The 24870-nt window shown below is 36.6% G+C and overlaps 1 protein-coding gene across 5 annotated transcripts in view; it reads left to right on the top strand.

Annotated features, from left to right (window-relative positions):
• LOC134162035 (ankyrin repeat and sterile alpha motif domain-containing protein 1B-like) overlaps positions 1-24870 on the top strand; it is a 309404-nt gene that overhangs the window by 26003 nt on the left and 258531 nt on the right. The window lies entirely within an intron of this gene.

The raw sequence follows: 24870 nt of genomic DNA, 5'->3' as shown, positions 1-24870 counted from the left end.
CAAAATCTGTAATTTAGCCTTGTAGCTGATCTGGCACAATATGCCAGGATCTATTCTTGACATGTCAAATAATGAACTTTTTTTACTTAAATGTTATATTAAAACTAGCATATTACCACTAGCACTAAGTTGTGACATTTTTTAAGTACTTTTTAAAATAATTTGAGATTAAAGCAGATCCTCAGGTTGGTGAAAAATTTCTCATGATAGTAGGCAGTTGATCTAATCTGTGCTACTTTCACTTGATAAAATTATGCCCTGCATCAACAGGTTTACCACTTTCAGACGCTATTATGAAACCTAATGGTAATCTGACTCACTATAGTGAAAGTTAGTGATTATAGGCAGCATCTAAAATCTGTACTGATAATTTACACTTAACATCAAGGTGACCATGTTTGGAAACAGGTCCTTATGTTTTATACTGAATCTCTGACAACTGTCCTCTCCGTCCTTCCAGATCGAAGATGCAGTTTGCGATGAAGTTACAAAGCCGCCTTCAGCTGGTGGTTTCTGAGGCTGAATCTGAGAACTAAAATGCTTCTATGAACCTCTAGAGATACAAGTTTCACTTTCATTACATTACCAAGGCTAGTGAAGCCAATAGGATCATAAGCACATATTCAGTGTATAGCACTGATATTCTGAGAATGCTGTATTTAAGCGATTCAAATGGGCACATCATATATTAGATTTGTATTACATTATTCCATTGCAGGTGTATTAGATTATTTCCTATTAATGAAGTGCATGATTGAAATTTTCTGGAAAACATAGTCAGACAGTGAATTAGAAATGACAAGGAGTAATGTCAGTGAAATAACATACAGTTGACTGATACCAGATTAATCAAATACATTAAGGCTTAATTTAAACAGATCTAGCAATACCCAGCCCCAGGAAGTCTTCCATACATGTAGTTTGCCTTCTAAATTGATTTTGTGGCAGTTGTGGTCAAAGTAAAACAAAGCTCTCATTCTTCGTCAGGCATAAAAGTGAACAAAATTCAGAAGACAGTTTGAAACAAACATTAATTTCTTATTTATAAATAGATCAACTATTCAAATATTTTTGTTTAGGAATACGTCAATAAAATTTCAGTAGTTCTTATAAGCATAATAATTATTGTTTGTCTTCTCATTTGTGTTATTAATATAGTATCGTACCAATTTTTATTATAAAATTATTCTCTATTTATCTTGATTTTTGCCCTAGAATCACATTTTTAATGGCAGTGTTTTCAGTACAAATTCAATTTTAGTCAGTTTTAAAGATGAAAATATAAAGTTATCCATTATCCATTTATGAGCATAGAATTAAATATGTATTCGTTGATTGCAATTGCAGAATCAAGACAAAGGAAGAAAGCAAAAAAATTAATTAAATCTGCAAAAATTTCATATTCCGTAGGCATCCAAATTCAAGATTAACTATATGCATAAGCATCTGGAAAATGGAAGCTGCTATAGAAATTCATTTCTCATGGGGAAAATAAAGAGGAGGAGGGGAGTAAAGGTGGAAAGGATAAAAGAACTGTAATGTCTTCTTTAAAAGTGTAGATGCTGTTCAGGAACAAGTTCACAGTGTGAGATAGCAATAGCAAGGAGGGTGTGTTCAGTGAGAGTGAAAGTGTGTGTGTGGATAAGTGGATATCTTACTTGGCAGTGGTTTACCCTTGTCTTTTACAAATAATTTTAATTCAGAAAGATAACATTTTCTCAAGACTATTAAATTTAGAACAGAATAGTAGGGACAGTTGGCTTCAGGATAATTGGTAAATTTGAACTCTGACAGACCAGGCTGAAAGCAATGAGAATATCTGTTGCTTTAACCCTTTAACACCCTAAGACAAATGTCTCAGTCTTTAGAATTCTAAGTTAATACAGCTCCCATACTTTTTCCCAGCTTTCTCTCGTACACTCTTAGAGCATAACCTTACTCTTCTCTGAACATTCTTTCTTTCTGAGATGCCTACTGCTCTTTTCCCTGATAAAATCTGCACAACTAAATGAAGTTCACCTCCATTCTTTTTCTACTCACTTGATAAGCAACTACCCTGATGTTGAAGTGTTCTGAATCCTTCAACTCTTCTCTTCCCTTCTGAGCTGTCTCTGAGAGATGTTCATCCTTTCCTGCTTCTTGCAAGGAGGCAGTGGTAGTATCTGGAATTAGTTGTTATTTGGGTCTGGAAAGGGTCAGATCATATGGACTGTGTTTTATCCTTTCTGATATGTAGTAAGCTATTAGTCTTAAATCCAAGAAACAAAACTATCATGAAAGTATGGTGCATTTCAGGGATAACTTCTGTCAGCTACTATGGGCAAAATTGAGATGTTCTGATTTTCCTTTGGTGTGACTCCATGGATTTTGTTTCAATTTTTTTTATAGATACCTTAACACCAATTTTGTATTTGTTATTCTTGTTTGCCTGATTTTAGTTAAACTACCTGTCAGTAAAAACACAAGCCATTTGCAGCACCTTCTGCAAGATATCAGCCTACATTCAGAGTTTCTCTGTAGGCTGTCTCACAGAGAATAGCCATAGTTACTGAGAGAAAATTCTTGCTCTTCTTTACGCTTGAAATATTTGTTGTGCTTCAAAGCCAGTGTCAACTGATCTGTTATGATTGTTTCTGTACTTTATGTAGAATATCCAAAGATGAAATATAGAACCATTCATTAGTTAAAGGACTGGAGGCTAGGATATTTCCCACGTGAATGCTCTGATCTCCCTTTTTAAGGATGTGCCACCATCACTCTGCACCTTGGAAAGAAAGAAGTCATCTTTTCTCAATTCCTTTGGAAAAGGAGATAGCCGCTTATATTCATGAAAGGCCCTCTGAACTTCGGGTCTTAAATAGAGGACATTTTTCTTTAGTCATGTGAGGCCTCATCCTTTAAACAAGAGGGATTTTCAGAAACATGCATGTCTTCAGTGTTTCCCCATGACTAGTTTTAAGGAGCTCCATACTGAGTATTTTCATTTCAGATAATTCTCTGCTGAAGTGTTAGCTGAGGTGTCTAATTCTGGCAATGTGATGTATGTGTGGGTAACATAAGTATTTAACTCAGGGTTCATCCTGGGGAGACAGATATCTAAAATCTGTGTGTTACCTATCTCATTTGTACTGTCCTTTGCATAATTGTAGGTCTTAGGAAAAAGCGAACCAGCACTTTAAAATGAATGAAAAAAAAAACATCAGGTAATGGGAACCTGAATACAAAGCACAGAACACAGAAGTCTTTCAGCTTCAGACAGTTAATATTTGCTTACAGTTTAGTATGCCCTTCTTTTCATAAAAAAGACAGGAAAATAAAAGGGCTTTGCAATAGTGAATTGAAGGACAATTATCAAGGCTTCAGTAAAGAAGTAAAGATCAATATTTGAAAGCCAATCATTACAATCATGAACTTCTATTAAACCATGCATAGCATAAATAATGTAAAATGAATATTTCTTTCTTAAATCATCAATTATTTTAATATTTTCAGCCCTATCAGTGTATCTGTAGTTTCTTCAGGAGGCCATGTCCATATGTGTGAAGAACAAGAGGGTGAATGAAGGAATCAGCATGAATTTACCAAGATTAAATTGTACTTGGCTTACCTGACTACCATCTTTGCTGGGTCAGCATGATGAGAACATGGTTCAGCAGTGTGGCCTCACGGCAGAGAAGGCCGACAGTATACATGGACAGCAAGTTAAAGGAAGTATGTATTCACTTCTGTTCAGAGAGGTGTAGACTTTCGGACTCTGCAATAGAAGACACAACCTGGAGAAAATCCAGCAGAGACATCAAGATCATTAGGAGGCTAGCACACAGAAACGCGAGAAGTTGAAAGAACTGTTTGTTCAGTCTGAAGAAAAGGCTAAACAGAATCTTGTTAAGGTGTCCTCAACTTCTTCAGCTGGTGCTGAGAAGAACCAGTCTCTTATCGGGTGTGCACATGGAAATGGAAGATGGGGACAGATATAAACTGCAACAAGGAAAGTTATGATTAGATGTTAGGGATAAAAATCACAGTGAGGGTGATTGATCGCTGGAAAAAATGGATAAGAGAAGCAGTGAAATCTCCATGGCTGAAGATATTTAAAACTTGACTGCGCAATTTCCTGAGCAAACTGATCTAACCTCAGAATTTGCTCCAACTTTGAAATTTACCCATCTCAGAGAAAATGGTTGATCAGATGATTCCAAAGATCCGTTTCATATATTCTATTAGCCTTCACAGGTACATTCTGTGCATATTATTTCCAAAATATGCTTTCTATAACCATTCTGTCCTTCCTGGCAGCAATATCTATAACTGCCAAGTTCTTTTGATGCTCATGCTCAGAGATAGGATTGATCATGATCAGTCATGATCACTACTTACTACTGTTACTCAGCTTCTTAAGTAGTGAGACGAGGACAAAAGTGATGTTCTCCTCCCTAACTATATTTTTGAGAGCCTTTTTTACTCATCAGTTAGTTTAAGGTCCTTTAATTTAGGACATTTCCTTATTTGTTACTTTTTTCATTAAAAGTTGATAGATATGATTGCCTGTTCCCTTTTTTTATTGCTGCAAAGTCTGTCACTGTTAAAGGTGGTACTGTTCATAAATAATTTTGCAGTAGAGTGGTTTTGGTATGTAGAAGATCATCCAGCCTCTCAAAATCAGGGAATTATCTTCTAATGGGGCTTTCTGTTCTCCCAGCCTGCCCATTACCTACATTGGCACAGTCTGAAAAGATAAAATGTGTTAGAAGGGAAAAAAAAACCTCCTTGGTTTCAAATGACTGGGAATATTTACTCCATTATTATAATATGAGAGTTAATCTTGACATAATCTGCTTACTAATATTTATTTTTCAGATTAAGTTCAATATAGTTGAAGATGAGAATTTGACTTCTCTGGATTTGAAGAACAAAGATTACAGATGCGTTTTCTATTATGTGTACTTTTATGCATGATATCAAGATGTGGACTTATTAGAAAAAAAAAACAACCAACATCTTGTAAATTCATTTACAGAATCACAGAACAGTTGATGGTGGAAAGAACCTCTGGAAATAATCTGCAGATGTCAGCTAGAACAGATTGCCCAAGACCATGTCCAGTCAGATTTTGAGTATTTCCAGGGATGGAGACTCCACAACGTCTTGAGGCATCCCACTCCAGTATTTAACCACCCTTACAGTAAAAAAGTGTTTTCTTATTTTCAGATGGAATTCCATGCACTGAAGTTTGTGCCTTTTGCCTCTTGTTCTGTCACTGGACACCATTGAGAAGAGTCTGGTTTTCTCTTCTTTACATCCTTCCACCAGATAGTTGTTGATAAGATCCTCCCCAAGCCTTCTCCAGCCTAAACAGCAGTCTCAGCCTCTGTTCTTATGAAAGATACTCCAGTCCCTTAGTTTTGGAAGTTAAACAAGTTATTTTTTTCTCAGTGACTGCTGGAAAGTAACTATGCTGACTGTTTGGCCTTAAATGAAATTGTCGTTTTTCCCCTGACACTTCTTTTTATGTCAAGGGACAAATTTTCTTTAAGTAAAGCTATCTTTTCAGGATAAAAGGAATCAAAATAAAAAGATTTTACAAATTTATGTATTACACAGCTCTAACTTACCCTCCTTTTAAGTTTTCACCTTAACTACAAGAAAACTGAAATTGCAATAAAACCAATAAAAATAGAACCAAATGCTGTTGGAAGCACTGACACATGGAGAGTTGCTGTTCTTTTATTGCCTGAATTATTGACAAAGCAACTTCACTCATTCAACTTCAAAATATTTTATGCATGATTTATATTTGATAGGATCATACTTAATGTTGTAGTAAAAAATAATTTTATATTGCTGTCTTTACAATGCTGAAATATTCATGATGCTTTGTAAGTAACTATGTTGGCTTTTGTATGATATCTTAGTCAAAGCTTAGGTTGAGTTCAGTATAGTAAGACTTCACCTTTGTAAGGATAAAATCCACATACTCTCTTTTGGAGAATATGAAACTTTTTTCCTCAGATGTGTTACAAATGAGTTCTGGTTAATGTAGCTCAATGTTTTAAATATGAAAATGATTTCCAAAGAATTGATATAGCCTTAAGAAGAAGTGAATAATCATATTATATGCATATACTCCTTATTTACAAAACCCTCCTCAGTATGTAACTTTTAAAGATTATTTTAGCCTGCATTTGTAGATGTCTGTCTTTGCTCATAGCAATAACTATGTTTATAATAATTTCAGTTTAAAATAAGGTTACATTATACAGTATGACAAGAGATATGTAGTTTCTGACTATGGTTTGTATGTATATGGATTACTGTTCTTTTCTATTTCATCTGAGATCCATTGGTTGGGGTGTAAATTTAAAACTGTATAATTCTTTTAATTCATAGTAAACCACATCACTAGAAAGTGTACATAAAGAGTAACAAAGGAATATGACCTTTATACTAGAACTTTACTTATTATAATCTTGTGGTTGACCAGTACTCTTCGTAACTGAATAGGACCATTTCACCAGTGCTATTTTTCATTTCCCTCCCCTCCTGTCCTTTCTTTTCCTCTCCCCTCCCTTCCCCTTCTGTCCCCTCTCTTCCCTTCCCAATTTCCAGGGAATTGTAATATTAAATGAATAATGCCCTAAATTATAAGAATGATAACTTGTCTCATTAATTATAAAGCTCACAATCTAAAGAGATTGTGAGCACAAGGAAAATGCTGTATCAGGGAGAGCTCATTATGTCTGTTATGTTGCTTTCATTGCATGGGTTCAAGGTTTAGTCTCACCTTTCCAGGAAAATAAAATACTGTTCTATGCTGTTTTGTGCTACAGGCATTGCAGGCAGTTTGGCTACATAAGGAAGCACACTGCAGGGTAAGATTCTGTTGTGGATGTGTGCACAGGCAAGCTGCCAACAATGTTTGAAGCATAAAATATTCCCCTCACCCCCCAAAACAGGAGAAACAACAATGTAAGTCACTTTGAATTCATTGAAGTTATGTTTTGAACAGGGGGATTTTATGTTCCTTGCACATCTTCATAGGCAACATCGCTGGCATTGATTAAAATATCCACTTAAGTGTCTCCTCCCAGCTCTATTATTGTAAAGAACCATTTACATTTTCTTAAAACTTTGGGTGTCAGTGGCCCAGAAATCAGCTCTGTTATGTTGCATAGGAAGCCAAGGGTAAACCAGCTTCTTTCAAGTTTCAAAGAAAACAGAACTCCACCTTGAACTTAAAGAATAGTTTGAATGATAAAATACAATGCTATTTTATATCGAGTGGTTTGCATCTCTTGGTTTGTAAGATCCTTTTTTTTCCCACAGTGTGATTTATCTGTGGGAAATATCTTAAAATTGGTTACGACAATTCCAATGTATAATCCTGCAGTTTGAACTCTGTGACTCCAAATGTCCTCAGTGAGTTCCTTATTCTCACATGGACTGGAATGTCTTTGCATTTTCACTATGATGATTAGGTGTGGAAAGGTAGTTGTCTTGAACAGGTATTAAGTTTTCATTTGCATCTCCTCATATTCAGTAGACTACAGTTGCTATGCAGAAATCTTATGAGAGTTCCTAAAAATTACATTCCTCAAACTTTCTAAAAATGAGGAAGCTTCCAACAGCTCTTCAAGTTTTTTTTTTGTCGGGTTATGCTGGACTGCCTGGTGTCATTTAATGCTCTTTCCTTTCAGAATCCAGAGACATTATAAAGTTGGTTTTTGCTTGCAACATTGAAAAATACTTTAAGACTAGACCATAATTTTGCCTGTAAGATTTAAATTTTCTGTGATGGCAGCACATCCCAGTCAGTGACTCTGAAAGGATGCTCTTATTCCAAATTCCTGACCACATCTCTCTTCTTTCTTGGAGATGCCACTAAGCCTTGCAGCAAAGACTCTGGTATTCATGGTAGACTCACCTCTATAGAAAGATCCTGTTCAAAGCATATTCAAAATATTTCTTTACCAAATCAAAAGATACAGGTGGCACTACCACAAGGTGATACACAAATAAGGAGATATGAAATCCTTTCTCCTGTATTGGTAGCTGGTTAATCTTTCAGATCAGTATACCCAGTGTAAGATTTGAATTCCTAGAAGCCCTGAATACACTATCAGACAATTTGACCTATTTTAGGCTTGTGAAGTGTGTGATTTAGGAAAACATTCTATAATTTAATCTTATGACTTTAGCCTTCCAAAAACTGATCTTTTTGTCTCAGAGATCAATAGAAAGTGTCCCTTGCCCTGCTTCCACTGTAGTCAGTTCTTGAAACCTCTATTATTGATTCCACCTCTGATTAAATTCCTTGATTTATAATTTCATTTCCATGTTTTCAGGGATTCCCAGAGAAAGTATGACAGGCTGGCACTATGCAAATGCCTAGTTTCAGGACATCCTTCATTGTGACTGTGGATATCCAACTCTTACTTATATCCTTGACCTGTTCTGTCAAGACACAAATTTGTGCTTCCTTCTGCAGAAACTATCTAATTAATTACAGGAAATGCTCTCTCTGATAAGTAGGCCAAATTTCCAGTGTTCAACTAGGTCCCTTTCACCTATGAAGGCTTCTTTCTGCTTCATTTATGATGACAGGGAGATTAGAATTATCTAATCATGATTGTCTGGAAAATATTGTTATAGATTTTGGGTTGTTCAAAGTGACTGGGAGATATATGAAAGCCTATAAGAAAAACTCTTTCTGTTTGCAAATTTAAAGAGACAGCCCTGTATCAGTCTACATTCAGGTGAAGATTTTTGTTAACAATGGTGGCTACAGAACTGAAGTTGTAAAATTCATCTTGCCATTTAAAAAAGCCTCCAAAGCCATTCTGAAATGATTTCATGGCCTGGATTTGTTACTAAATTTTTATGTCCTATGTGGCAGAACTCTGTGATCAACTAGGTTAATTTTTTTTATTTTTTTTTTCACTGTCATGAGAATCTATTCCTTCATTTACTGTTGAACTCTTAAAGCTTTCTGTTTCACAAAAAGGTCAGAATTTTTGTTTCTGGGTTGGGTTTAGGTTTTGTTTTTTGTTTTGGTTTTGGTTTTGGTTTTTTTTTCTGTAGATTTAATATAGTTTTAAAATTTCTACAACCATAAACTACATCCTGATATTTTATTTGTGTGCCCAAGGAGAAATTGACCTTTCGACTTTCTTTGACTACTCTTGTATTAGAAAATGTTTACAGGTTGTCTGTGTATTCTGACTACTCTGAACTGGCATGATAAAAGTCTATAGGGAATTATTTTGATGATGGCTGGCAATTATGTGCTAGTAATATACCCCAAGTTGATTCAGTGTCTCAATTATCGATATTAAAGGAGTACTGCTGTGGTGCAATCTTTTTTTTGAATCATAAGTGCATTATCAGTGTAGGTATTTCATGTAAATCTGGGATGAGCTTTTATGCCCTTTAAGATGCCAAGTTCCTTCATATGACTTTGCAGTCTTTTCAGTTGGCTTCTTCAAGAGAAGGGACTTCTCTTGAATAGTCGCTTCTCTTCTTCAGTAATTCTCTTGAATTCTAGTGTTTAGGTTGTTTCTAAATCTTTCACTACAACCCCCACTCACTGGGAAAGAAATGTTCTTAGGATTGCGCTAGTTAAGCTGTGTCAGACACACCTATATGAGGTTCTTTGCCTGGATAGTGGTACCAAGGGAGACCAGCCATGAAACAGCAACTAGTCAGGCTTTACATCAGCAGTGCAATTTAAGGAATTAATCTCTTTTTCCATAGCTCTTGCTTGGTGCTGGCTATCCAGCTACTCAGGAAAGCTGACCTAAACAGAATCTTGGTTCCATTTAATACTTTCCTGGGTGAAGCCTCAGTCACTTTAATTTCACTAGAAGGGTATGTATTTTTATATGACTCCAAGTGTGACAAGTATTTTTTTGTTCAGGCTTCAGCCCTTGGAGGAAAATGTCCCTCTTCTTGCTACTTGAAATCAGATTGTGCACCCTCTGGTGAAATGATTATTTCTTTATTTATAACAGAATAATTATACTACTAAGATTGAACTAAAAAAACAAATCTACTTCTTGAAAGTGCTGTTAAAATAAGACGTAGAAAAAGATCTTTGTTTCCATGATTAAAGGTAAGTGAAATTTCAACTAAATTCAGTTAAGGTAAATTCAGTAGGGGTGTTTCAGGGGGGTTTGGGTCTGAATTATTTTAAAAGCTAATATTAAATAGCTTCCAGAGAACCTAGCCCATATATATGTCACAGGCCTTCATTCTCCATAATTCTCAAAAAATCTACACCTAGTTCTAGAGACTTTACAAACAAGGATCCATTCCTCTCTGAAAATGAAAGTTTAATGAACTTTAATGTAAAAAACCCAAAATAAATATGGTTTATATATATAAGGGAAGGAGAACAAGATGGAATCTGCCATCTCATCATTGCTTTTCATAACTGGTTTTAGTGTATGACGTACCCTTTTCATGTTCTAGGCCAGTCTATCCTTACATGTTGCATTTAGCTTAGGACCTAAGATATTTAGTCAGGGATTGTTCTTTCATTGCCATATTATATAAAGAGCTAGGAACACTGTTTATATTAAACACAGCTGAACAAATCTTAGTAATTGTTTCTCGAGTCCTGTATCTACCATGGTGCTAATAGTAGATTATAGGGAGTGTTGGGATAAACCATTTTCCATGGTGACTTATTGTGGAATTGGGATCTCTTCTCCAATGTTTCTCAAGCTCTGTGGTATTGGAAGGAATATTTGCACCCAAATTTGAGTTCTCCAGATATCTTTTACCAGTGAGGCAGCTCAGAAAGAACATTAAATTATTCCTGTAATGGCTGAGTCTTATAATATATTTTACATAAAGGTATCTGCCAAAACAGATTTTGTGGAGTGTCCTATCAGTTCTATTTTGAGGAGCAGAAAGATGACAAGATTATTCAGTTAACATTCTAGAAATATTCTCCCCAAATTTAGCATTTTTATTTTAAGATTGCTGAAAAGTTTATAATCCATGGGGCTGCAACTGAACAGAAAACTTGCAATACTTACAGTGTAGATGGCTGCTTCATTTTCTAGAAAACACGCACCAGTAGAACTATTTGAGGTACAAAGAATGCTTAGTTTCTTTCTGAGTATTTCATTGTTTTTGTAGAATTGAGAAACATAGTGTTCACTTTAGACACATCTAGAAATATTTGGGTTTTTTTTTTTGTTCTTTTTAAGCTGCTTGAAGCTCTATATCAGCCAGATCTTAGAATCATAGAATCAGAATAATTAGGGTTGGAAAGGACCTTAAGATCATCTAGTTCCAACCCCCTGCTGTGGACAGGGACACCTTACGCTAAATCATATCACCCAAGGCCTCGTCCAACCTGGTCTTGAACACTGCCAGGGATGGAGCATTCACAACCTCCCTGGGCAGCCTATTCCAGTGCCTCACCACCCTCACAGGAAAGAATTTCCTTCTTATATCCAATCTAAACTTCCCCTGTTTAAGTTTTAACCCGATACCCCTTGTCCTTTCACTACAGTCTCTCATGAAGAGTCCCTCCCCAGCATCCCTATAGGCCACCTTCAGATACTGGAAGGCTGCTATGAGGTCTCCACGCAGCCTTCTCTTCTCCAGGCTGAACAGCCCCAACTTTCTCAGCCTGTCTTCATACGGGAGGTGCTCCAGCCCCCTGATCATCCTCGTGGCCCTCCTCTGGACGTCTTCCAACAGTTCCATGTCCTTTTTATGGTGAGGACACCAGAACTGCACACAATACACCAGGTGAGGTCTCACAAGAGCAGAGGGGCAGGATCACCTCCTTCAACCTGCTGGTCACACTCCTTTTGATGCAGCCCAGGATACAGTTGGCTTTCTGGGCTGCAAGCTCACACTGCCGACTCATGTTCATTTTCTCATCGACCAGCACCCCCAAGTCCTTCTCTGCAGGGCTGCTCTGAATCTCTTCTCTGCCCAACCTGTAGCTGTGCCTGGGATTGCTCCGACCCAGGTATAAGACCTTGCACTTGGCATGGTTAAACTTCATGAGGTTGGCAGCCCACCTCACAAGCGTGTCAAGGTCCCTCTGGATGGCATTCCTTCCCTCCAGCGTATCAACCAAACCACACAGCTTGGTGTCATCGGCAAACTTGCTGAGGGCACACTCAATCCCACTGTCCATGTCAGCGACAAAGATGTTAAACAAGACCTATCCCAACACCGATCCCTGAGGGACATCACTTGTTACTGGTCTCCAGCCGGACATTGAGCCATTGACCACAACTCTTTGTGTGTGGCCATCCAGCCAGTTCTTTATCCACCAAGTGGTCCATCCATCACATTGATGTCTCTCCAATTTAGAGACAAGGATGTCGTGTGGGACAGTGTCGAATGCTTTACACAAGTCCAGGTAGATGACATCAACTGCTCTACCCCTGTCCATCAGTTCTGTAGCCCAATCATAGAAGGCCACCAAATTGGTCAGGCAGGATTTCCCCTTAGTGAAGCCATGCTGGCTGTCACCAAGCACCTTGTTGTTTTTCACGTGCCTTAGCATGCCTTCCAGGAGAACCTGCTCCAAGATTTTGCCAGGCACAGAGGTGAGACTGACTGCTCTGTAATTCCCCGGGTCATCCATTTTCCCCTTCTTGAAAATGGGGGTTGTATTTCCCTTTTTCCAGTCATCGGGAACTTCACCTGGCTGCCATGATTTTTCAAATATGATGGCCAGCGGCTTCGCAACTTCATTCTCCAGCTCCTTCAGGACCCGCGGATGGATCTCATCAGGACCCATGGACTTGTGCACGTTCAGATTTTTAAGATGGTCTCGAACCAGACCCTCTCCTACAGTGGGCGCCAGGTCTTCATTCTCACAGTCCCTGCGTCTGCCTTCCAAGACTTGGGTGGTGTAGTCAGAGCCTTTGCCAGTGAAGACCGAGGCAAAGAAGTCATTCAGAACCTCAGCCTTCTCCAAATCCTGTGTAGCCAGTTCTCCCAAGAGCTTTCTGAGGGGTCCCACATTCGTGAGGGGGCCCACATTCTCCCTAGTCCGTTTTTTATTTGCTATGTACTTGTAGAATCCCTTCCTGTTATCTTTAATACCTCTAGCTAAGTTTAATACTAACTGGGCCTTAGCTTTCCTAACCTGGTCCCTAGCTTCCCGGACAGCATCCTTGTACTTTTCCCATGCCACCTGTCCTTGCTTCCACATATTATAAGCCTCTTTTTTCATTTGAATTTTCCTCAGGAGCTCCTCATCCATCCAAGGAGGTCTCCTGGCCCTCCTGCTGCACTTCCTTCTGGTTGGGATGCAACACTCCTGAGCTTGTAGCAAAAATCTTCCTTTGTAGTAGAAGCTTCTGTGTCATTTAAACCTCTTAGTCTTGGATTTAATTTCTACATTTGATAAGGCTTTTAAATAGAATAGAAACAATAACTCCTAATGGATTTGAATAGGGAATTCTAACATAAATAGACCACTGATTTAGTGAATATTTTTACTGTAATTACATTTTGCCTTCTAAGCTATGTGTCATAAATCATTTTGTTCAATAAAAGGCATCATGTTGGATGACTATTTTTTTTCTGAGTAGTCCAAGTGCTTACTAGTACATCCTACCAAATATTTTTTTTGGTGATATGATGGGTATGATCTTTTTAATTATTTCAGTAGCGCAGTTCATGAACTTTTAAGTGGTGATATATTCTTGTTACTTACCCAGAAGTTTTGGAAGACCTTTGTAATATGTAAAGTTGTGAAACTTTAACCTTTCTAGTTAATGCATGTTATTTGTCTTTTTGAAAGTTATTTTGTGCTGATAAATTCCAGTCATGATCATAATAATGCTTTTGATGCTCCTGAGGTAATTCTGACCTCTGTTGGCAAAGCACAGCAAAGGAAATGCATGTTCTGTAGCACACTTCTGTTTTGATATTATTTATTTCAGGCATGAAATATTGCTAAGAGGAGAAATTAAGGCATCAATTCTATATTTTTATAGTTGGAAACCTTTTTTTGTCTTACCATTCTGATTAATTTGAGCACAAGATGGATTTATATTCAAACTCTCCTTAGTTAATAACATTTCTTGGTTTAGTAATTTTGTACCAAAGAACCAGTTTCATCCAATATCTTTCTTATCCAGATTTTCTATACTGTGCCAACAGCATTTAAACACATCATTTTATAATAGCTCTGTGTGTTAAAGTTTGGATGTTGCGAGATTCCATTTTTTAAGTTATGCAGTATGTCTGATAATAATGATTACCATTCTGTAACACAGTGTTTAAGCCTCTGAGAAAACATGATCAGTGGATTGGTTTTGCTTAGTTGTGCTTATTGCAATAACTAATTTCACACTAATCATGATTGTTATTGAACATGTTAATCCAGTTGAGAGACATAAAGAAAGAATTGAAGGGTTGTAATCTGAACAGGTGCTATTATTATTTTTTTTGTGCAGTAACTATAATTTCTATCATGTCTTTGTCATATATGTCTTTATCTTTCAAATGTCCTTCCTAGGTTGTGTTCTTGTTAACAAAATTAATATAATGCTGATGGAAAGAATAAGGGTTAGCACTTTGATGCAGCCAGGTAACATGCAGATACTTTCTGCGAGCATTCTAGCAAAGACATTAAGTGCACCTCAATTTTGAAACTGTGTTACTCCAGAGAACAGACTCAGATTGTTTAATATTTTATGTTATGGATAGGAAGGGGTTTTAGTACTATTCTGAATTCATTTTGATCTAGCTTACTTTCAGTTACCTTGCAAAACTGTACTGTTGCAGGCCTCTAATGTTCTCTGCCTTGCTCATTGTCAGCTTGGGGCTGTAGAGTCTGAGTAACTGAAGAAGTATTCTACAATAAATAAAAGAAATTTATTCTACAATAAAATAACACAAATATGTTGTTTGTATGTTATAGGTCATTGATAGACTTCAAGAGCCTTAATATCTCAGCATTCATATTTTGGAAGTTAGTTGCTGGAGTTGCACTCTTTCACTTTTCTGAGTGTAGGTTAAGTTTATAGCAGGTTGTCCAAAAGGGTTAGAGGTTGTTGCTGCTGTTATGAGATTAAAATATGGAAGCTTTGAACTCAGAATATGGGAAATCATGTGGATGGTTTATGTAATACCATTTGGATGTAAACACAAAATATCAGACTCTTACATCTGTTACATTCTCATTCGTCAAGATAGTTAGTGATTGATTTCATTGATTCAGGGTTTAAAACTGCCATAGGCTGATTTCTGAATCTCTTTTTATATCTCAGCGTAAACTGGGAATAAGGTGTGGGATTAGCTTCAAGGATTGAGAGGAAATGGAATCATGTATTTTTTCTGGTGTCTATTTTGCTGGTGTCTGATAGGATTACTCTACTTTTGAGGAAACCCAGATTAGAAAGGGCAAGGTTATTAAAGCCAGCTGAGTTGCAGACCGTAGAACCAAGTTCTGTTCTGTGTGTCCTAGAGATATAACAATGACTCTCATCTCAGGTTGGTTTCTGTGATGAACAATCTTTAATTCTGGAATGAGGTCATAGTTCTAACAGCATTCATATTTCAAAATTGGTGATATATATTGTTACTCTTCCCAGCACTGCTTCCAGTGCCAGAGCTTCAGGAATTTTTATTCCATTTAAACAAGTGTCAGTAAGTGTTCCGGTATGCATAATTAATCATTCTGAGGTTTTAAAATCTCCTTTTACAGTAAATACTGACTTTGCCTGCCTGTGATAAGAATATGTTTAAAATTGCAAACACCATGAATTTATGATGGATAGGAATGCTATGTTGAACCTACAAAAATGTATTCTGGAAAAAACTCTATAACTTTTCTTACTAAAGATCCAAGGTCAGTTGAATTAGGAAAAAGAATGGCTGAAGGAATAGCTCTCCTAATAAAATGCACCATTGTATCTGTATTCTTGAGAGAAAGAGAAATGGGGCTTTACTTCAGTTTGGTTTTGATATGAGAAATATTAGTGTGGGTTTTTTTATTTTAGCATCATCTAACTTTTACAAAAGAAGTCGGAGTGTTCTATCTGAGAACATGTTCTGTTCTTCCAAAGAAAATACTGATGTTATATACTGTACTTAAATGTTCATAAGTATATTCACGCAAGTACATCTTTCAATCATGAGATATGCAAGGGCTTTCAAAAACCTTCAGAAGATCCACTTCCACTGCTGTGCTTACAGAAAAATAATTATTGTTTAATAGTTTCACTAAATAGCAGTTGTCTGGGAAGAGTTGAAGGAACAGAGAATTTATTTATAAAGGGAGTTCAATATATGTATGTATTTATGTATTTTATGTATTGTATATACACTGAGAAAAGTCAAGTATGTCTGATTACTTGTCTTTATTGTATAGCCTGACATTATCTAACGCAATGGATCCTTGTTCCTGGTTGATCTTGATCAATGGATCTTACACAAAGCATATAGGTCTGATTCACAGCAAATTTGTAGAACCCATCTACCTCATATATATATATATAGGGAGCCTCAACTCATGTTACAAAGGGTGTGGAGCTACCCTCTATAGGAATAATGTGATGCATTGATCTTTAGCATTAGCCATACTCATCACTGCAGATTGTTCAGATCATGTAAGATCATGCATGGAGACATCAGTGACAGCAGTTTCAAAACATGGTTCAGTAGTAAAATCATTCATGTATATGTTAAAGAAGCTGCCTGCTGATCTCGTTTTGGACTGGGTATTTTCATAATTTAGTCAGTAGTTGTTCTCACAGTGTTCTTGTGCAAAACGATGCCAAATGAGAGTTAACATTTTTTTCCTATCAGGATGACTGAATTATTTTCAAGGGCAGAATTCTGGAGTGGATCCAAGAATCTGTCTGACTCATCATTGACAAGCTGGAGTTACTAAGGTTCACTATGAACTGAGCAAAATCCCCGCTTGTCCCTGTAGACAACTGGAATACAGAGGAACCCTGCTGTCATAACTGATAAAAGCTTTCTCTGTTTTAGCTACTGCAGGCAAATTGGTCTTGACTGCAAGGAGAAGGCAAAGCTAACCAGTATTAGCTAGGAACATACTGCTTTCTGAATATAGCCATAGTATTATGCAGTGTACACAGCCAGTGTACTTGCAGATGAGTAGTCCATAAAGAATGATGAAGCCAGGCTGGTTAGATACAGGTCAAATGCAAAGTGACCTTATATATGACTGATCATTTTGATAAAGCATGACTAATTTATTGCCTGTTCATTTGTGTGACAACATTAAGAGGTCAAAGTACTTCTCCTTTACATGTTACCTTTTTATAACATTTAAGCTGATATAACTATTAATATATAAGAATATATATGAATATATATATAAATATATACATATAAGAATAAAATTAAATGCCTTCAAATGAAATTGATTCCAACTTGAAGTAAACAGAGTTCTAGTTCACTTAAGCTAGTTCATGTGACTTTAGTTCAGGTTTAATTTGTTTAGTTTTTACCATACAAACTACTTAACTGGAGAGACAGTGCTCGTCAACATGTTTTTCTAGGTATATTCTTTCTCAAACTAAACCTATCTAAATTTGCATGTACTTATGCACAGGCTGTCTAATCTGCAGACTCCTAGAACACACCTCCCACTGGCCCAAATCTGCCTTAGAACACCACTTTTTTCTCTAGTATTTTTTTAATACAGATGTTCAAAGTTGGCTAAACCTCCAAGATAATATTTGTGACTTCTGCAAAAGCCTGTTGCTCATGTTTTGGTCTGCAAAATCTAACCTTCACCCTGGTCTCATGTGACAGCCAGCTCCCTGTGTGGTCTCAGCCTCAGAGACATGCAGGCACACACCTGCCTCCCAGGCTACTTCACCTGCTGACTAGTCCAGCTAGATCTTCACCAGCGACCACACTGTCTCACACACCCACGCTCCTTATAGTTGCAGGCTCCATGGATACACAGGCCTTCTGTCGCATGGTCCCATTTCAGTTTCTGGTACCTAGAGCCTCCTTTGCTCCAGTTTCTGGCAACAAGGACACATAGGCTTGCTCACCCACTGTCTAACCCAGTGTCTGGCATGCGTATACATATGTTTGTATATATGTATACATGCACACAGAATAGAGTCCCTCACCCAGGAAAACAGAAATGGATTTTAATATGATTGAGAGCAGAACATGGCCAGACTATTGTACTGCAGACTAACTATATATACGTGATCTGCCCCTTTTTTCCCCTTATCCCTCTATTTTGTCACACATGTTCCTCTCCAAATCACCTGAATCCATCCCTTTCCCTGGTTTTGGTTCCTCCCTAAACATCCCATAGGAAGTCTTGCTCCCATGTGTCCCATATCTCTAGACAGGAGCACCTTTCAGCCTGTAATACGCTCCAGCATTGCCTCAATGTCTGTCAGTCCTGGACAATGGATTGGAGATTGTCACAGGACAGCCCTGGGAGGGGCCCCAATAGGGTGTCTCTTCCTCTGAGTCTGTAATTTGGGTTCCTGCCTGCCATTGTGCTGCTGGACTTGTAAGGATGGGTCTTTAATGTGTTGATGGCTCTTCCTGATGAGTATGAGAATAGTTGGGTCAGGATATGTCTTGATTCTCCCACCTGCTGTTGTCTATGCTCCTTTGTGGATGTATGCAGGAGCTGTTTATCTAACTCACAGTTATGAATTTTTGTATAGTTTCTATTATCTTAGTGCTGTTCTAGCCTGTTCTTTGGGTACTTCACAATTACTATGTCCTCATCTACAGGTTCTGTAATTTCTTGGCTCAGAAGTTCCTTTGGGATTGGTTCTTTAGTCCTAACAGTATCAAAATATGCTTTCATAAGACCATTTCTATTTCTTTCAGTTGCAATTCTTCTTTTATTCTAAGGTTATTCAAAGGATAAGGCCACATTGACTCTGTGAGTCAAAAGTCGCATTGATTCTGTGATACTTACCATGGCTAGGGGTGTTCTGGATATCCAGGACTTTTGCATCTCTATGCCTGGTATTCTGCCTCTCCTCCACCACACGCACTGGGCTTCTGTTACTTAGAATCAGTCTTTTCTTAGTCCTTTTCACTGGAGAAAGTGTGGATGGCAGATTGGCTTAATGACTGTACTAGCCTTGTCCTTCTGCAAATATAGTTAGTAGCAGCAAGAATGGTAATGAGCAAGTATACTAGGTTACCTATTTGGCGTTAAGGTTATTTGTATTCTTTTAAATGCTGCCACCCTACACCAAATTTGGGTCTGGGCAGATGTAGTTGGTTAAATCTCAGTGTTAGTTTAGCAGTGATATTTCACAAAACCTGAAAAGCAGTAATTACAGGTAAGATACTCATTTTGAGCCTTACATTGTTAGACATGATGCTTCTGTTCTACTTTTGTGTATGCAATTTTTTAAATTGCCCTTTTTGCTTCTATGCTTCTGTTAGCACTTTAACTGCTGATCCTGATGTTTGTGTATTTGGAAAAAGATCTTTTTCTAACCAACTATTGTTATAGCTTTTCATGGAGGAAACAAACATGACCCACAGAAAATAAACATTGCAGTATTGCTAAATTCATAATGTTGTGAGTTTATGAATTTTTTCTCCTTGTGTGCCGCTTGATATCCATCTTCATGGATATTTCTATTACTGCACATAGCATTCCTTAGACAGGTTTTCAAGAGGAAAACTTAATTCAGAGTTCAATCACAACAGATACACCAGGAATGCTCAGCGTGAGTGTTATGATGTAGTTATTGATACTTTTATGCCCTAGATAGACTAGATGGTAGTGACTCTTCTTTTTCTAATTTATTTTCACATTTCTGTTCCCAGTTAACATTCAAAAGGGGTTATATGTATATTGGAGGTTTCTGCGACAGCTGGGAAAAAGAAACCTTTTTCTGGTTTTCAGAGAGGCCTAGCATCACAGATAGACACCCCTGAAGTAGCCCAGTGGTATATTTTGTGAATGTTTGATATATCTCCCTGAGAATAGTGAGGAATCAAATGGCTTTCTTAGCTTATCCCAACTTGTTCTTCAGTTTCTATGTTGAAATACATAATTCCTTGATAGGAAGGGAATGCTGATATCTGAGCAGAATCTTTGTATCTTACACATATGCTGCACAGGAAAATTTCCATTATCTCTGGATATCTTCATTGGCAAAGAAAGGTGGAGGCTGGATTTGCCTTTAGTTATTATCTGCACTCCATTCCAATAGTAATTTCATATTGCCATTATAAATCTTAATCTTAAATGTGTAGGCCATATCTGCACATTTTATACAGGTAGCAATCTTTTAAAAGCCTAGCTTTTGCTGAAATAAAGTTCATTGGATTAACTTGATCATGCATCCATAGAGAGGAAGAATAACCTATCTGTTCTCATATCTGTTTTGATCACAGGCAATGCATTCTTGCAATGAAATTTATGTATGATATTCAGCTGTTAGGAGGCTTCAAGGTAACAGTCCCTAGATACACAGACTCAGTTTCTCACTAAGAGATAAAATTTTGCCTAAGTTATTGAAGGGAGAAGTAGCTTGTGTAAATAACTTTACCTCATTATGAGACCACTGTGTAGAACTGAGACCTATTTATATAGGAACCACTCTTGAGTATAGTAATAAGTAGGTGTTATATAATAAAAACCCTCATAATATTTACTATATTCAGTATTTCATATTAAATAGAACCCACTTACCAATTGAACAGAATCAATATGGAAATAAAATCACAGTTCAGTGATATTCCTCAGTTTTCCAGACTTACGCTATTTATGGCCAAGGCTGTAAACAGATCAAGGTTAAAGAAAACAACTGGAATAAGATGTTTTAGAGCCTGAACTCGAATGACATACTTAATCCCATGGATTAGTTAACCACAGATTTTGTTGTATTATTCATATTGACACAACTGAAGAGCAGGAATCAAAATGAGATAAACACATTCCACGCATTCAAAAATGAAATGGTTTGGAGTCACATTTCAGACTAATACAACAAAAAGCACTTAAATGAACAATTGGAATTATATATACAATCAGCTTTAAAGAAGCAGTGTTAACTGGATTGATAATCCCCCTGCCCTTCTCCTGTTTAATTTTTAAGTTAATAATTATATTTTTTATTAGTAGTAGTTTTATTTTTCACTTTTAATTCTCAGTTGCTACAGGCAGCAGCTGTTTTTAATACTGGAAAGAAGACGCAAGATAGCCTTACTCAAGACATCATCCACTTTTGTTAAGACATACAGCTGCAGTTGCTCAAAAAGACTCTTACAATGCATTTTTGGGTGATGTTTTTCCATGTACATACTTTTCTAAAAGTTTTTTTTTCCTAGTGTCACTAAAGACAGATATTTGAATTTATTTTCCTTGAAGTAATTTTAAAATGTATCTCAAATTCAGCAAAGTAGTGTAAATATAGGTAAAGCCATACAAGAAAAAGTCATACATTCTTTTTACTGTATATCTTACATAGCACTGGATTCCATCAGAGAGGACTCTGTCGGAAAAGAAGGTATCACATTTACTAAAATGAAACATTTCTATATTTGATAAGTAACAATTAATTTATATAGGTTAGGGCAACATGGTTGGCAGTTTGTACACAAAATGGAGAATGCTTTGCTGCTGTTCACAGTCAGTAACATTATTATTTTGTGTCTGAATAACTGATGATACATATTATTGTGTAACAAATTGCATTTTCAAAAATGCTCTGTAAAACTGTTCATATATTTTGTATAAGTTCAGTTTACATGACTGAAAATGTGTGTGAACATAGGCAGAGCACTAATGAACATAGGAGCCTGGCTATGTGCTTTAATAACTTTATGCAATGTGTTTCTGACAATTTAACAACATTATTAACAACAGTAAACCTGGAAACTTTGGAAGATTTTGGCTCAGAACAGCACAAATTCCTTTAATACCTATTTATTCTATGGGACACAGGAACAGTGTGGAATCTAAATTTATCTGAGCTGGTTGGTTGGTTGCCAACAACATCGGTGGGAACAGTACATTTACTGAACCTGCATTAATTTTGTAGGAAATAATGTTGCAGTACTATAGCAATGCAAAGTAAGTTTAGGATTTCCCACAGTTAAAACTGGCCTGGCAAGATCAGCTTCACTACTTTTATTGTCCTGAAGAGCCAGCGGTTCTCTAGGAAGAGCTTCCAAAGATGCTGAAGACTTGGGAAAGAAGGTGGGGACAAGAGTAGGAGGGATGAGAACTAGGTATATGCTAACCCTCTGTCAGCTCTCAACAGGGTTTAGACCCTAAAATATGCAGTGATGAACACCATGCTCTATCCATCTCCTCTGGAGCAACTGATTCCACCTAGACAGTGTAATCTTTCTTGCTGCAGAGAAGAAAAAAAATCAAAAGAGAGTTACCAGACAGCTGTCAGCTAAGGTTTAAGTGAAACCAATGGGCTGACAGACACTGATGTCATCAGGCACCTTTCTGTGGATTTTACGGACTCATATTATTGTTTTACCAAAAATATTTTCCTTTCACCTTGTCAAAACTACCATACAAAGGTCACAAATATTAGTGCACACATAACAATATATACATATATATATATATATATATATAAAAAGTACAGAGTGGAGATACAATGGAAACATTCAAACTTGTGACAGACATTCTGTGCATGTATGCATGGTTCTTGTACTGTTGATAGGGAGTCTTCCTGTGTGATTAAAATTAGCAGAATTAACTTCTGATTTCCTTGCTTTTGCGTGAAAAAATGACTTCCCTATTATTTTTTCCATATAGCAAAAAACATTGCAGAATACCAATCAACTACCCATCTTTTTCTTTAGTCTGTCATTTTCATGTCAGCTTTGAAATGCATGTACTTCTTGCATGTACTCAGCTCACAAAAGAGAAAAAAATGTTAATTTTCTTACCAAGTAAAGAGTATTTCCAATTAATGTATGACATCAATTCAAAAGGTCAGTGTTCTTTGTCCACAGTGACAGCAAACTATAATAAGAAGGTCTTTTTGCTGTTGGCAATGGTTTAAGTAGCATAACAGACTGAAGTTTCTTTGTGCCTCACTTTGGCAAGAAAAAATGGAAGAAACTAATTGATGATTATGTTTTAATTCAGCGTTTTAATTCATCATTGACTGAAAAATGATTTTTTTTTTTTGCACAAAAAGTAGGTTTGGTTACTCTCTTAAAATTCATCAAGTGATAGATTTTCCTAATTTGCTAATGTACATAGGGAAAAAAATCCTAACTTATTAATGCATGTAAAATTAAGAAGTCTGATTTTTTACTGCATCAAAGAATTAGGAGAAACTTGTTTTTGAGAACGTTCAATATTAATGGTAATCCAAAGAGCTTCTGATCTTCTGTGAAAGAAATACTCTTTTCTGGAGGTTCAGTGGTAACTTGTTTTGTTCCAGGTTCTCCTTAATGTCACTTTCACAATAACTGTTGAAGTGTTTTAATACACAGATAATACATTTAATAATTTCTCATATATTTTCTGTGATGGTGATGCCAGAGAAGGGCTCTTTAGACTTTTTCCTCTTTCTGCACCCCACTTTTCTCTGAAGTCATATATTTTTTATGGAGCTAATGTGCCACTAGACTTTTGTCCTGTTGTATCTTTTTACAGAAGAGCTTTAGGCAAACTATTCAGCACAGTTGGGAATTTTAGGGTGTAAGGATTTCTATTCACAGGCTGTCCAGTTTGAACTTAGTTTTCAGTTATTAAAGCATAAATAACCAGTATATTTACTGAACCTGCATCCATTTTGCGCAAAATAATGTTGCAATACTACAGCAATGTATGACTGCCTAGGAGGGGATTTCTGCACAGGCCCAAAGGAAAAGCTGCAGCCAAGATGTGTTCATGTCTCTTGTGTTCTTTAGTTTGATAACCAAATTCTGATTATGAGCGTGTGGATTAAAGGATAGAATTAGGGGAGAAAAGAACTAGGTTTTTCTTGGTTTTCTGGGGGAGGGCTTAAGGGCCTAATTCATCATGAGCAATATATCAACTCATGGATTTGTTGCATTTTGAAAGAACAACCAAAAGGCAAATTGTAACAACTTAAACCTAAGCAAGCAAGTAAGCAAAACCAAGTAAATGAATATGCTGGTTGTTTATGTGATTATTTTAATATTTAAAATAATAAAGTTTTATGTAAAAATATAAACGAGGTTATAGAATATCAATAGATAAGGGCTTTATGCATCCCAATAGATAAGTTTAACCTGTCTCTGTCATATAAATGGTGTATATCTATTATGGAGGAACTGTTGTTTCAAGGGCTCAATTTTTACTCCATCATGAAGTTAAGATAATTTCTTTTAATTGGAAAGATTAGAGTGACTTTCCTAACTTGAAGTTGCCTTTCATAGAAAGAAACATCTGTAGACTTCTGAGCAGATTAAAAAATAAAAAAAAAACAAAAATTCAGTTTCTGCTTCTTTGCAAGAAATTAAATTTCAGGGAGAGGTGAGGCACACAGCACAAAGTAGAATTTTCCTCAGTGCAGAACATAATGTATTGCACAAATAATCTGTATGCATGTCGTATTACTTATGGGAAACGACTGCTTAAATTTATGAGCTAATCGTTCAAACACACACAGTGAAAAAAACACCAGTCTACAACATCAATATTCCATAGGTAATAAAATACAGATTCAGTAGTAAAGAATTCTTTAAAAGCATTCATTTAGCATGCATGTCATTTTACTGATGTAGATCATGAAAAAAGCCAGTATGAAGAACTCATTTTACCTATTAGCTTCAGATTATTTTCTCTAAACTGCAGCAACTGATTCTAAGGTATGGAGTGAAGGGAAAATACAACTTTCCTAAGACTGTTTGACACTGTATTAGCAGCTAAAAAAAAACATTGTAATTCAAGACTCA

Source organism: Pezoporus occidentalis, unplaced genomic scaffold (assembly GCF_034315485.1).
Source record: "Pezoporus occidentalis ecotype Australia unplaced genomic scaffold, CSIRO_AGI_Poc_V1 ctg182, whole genome shotgun sequence".
In the NCBI taxonomy this organism is placed as follows: Eukaryota; Metazoa; Chordata; class Aves; order Psittaciformes; family Psittacidae; genus Pezoporus; species Pezoporus occidentalis.
The sequence above is the reverse complement of the archived record's forward strand: the minus strand, read 5'-3'. Positions and strand labels throughout refer to the sequence as shown.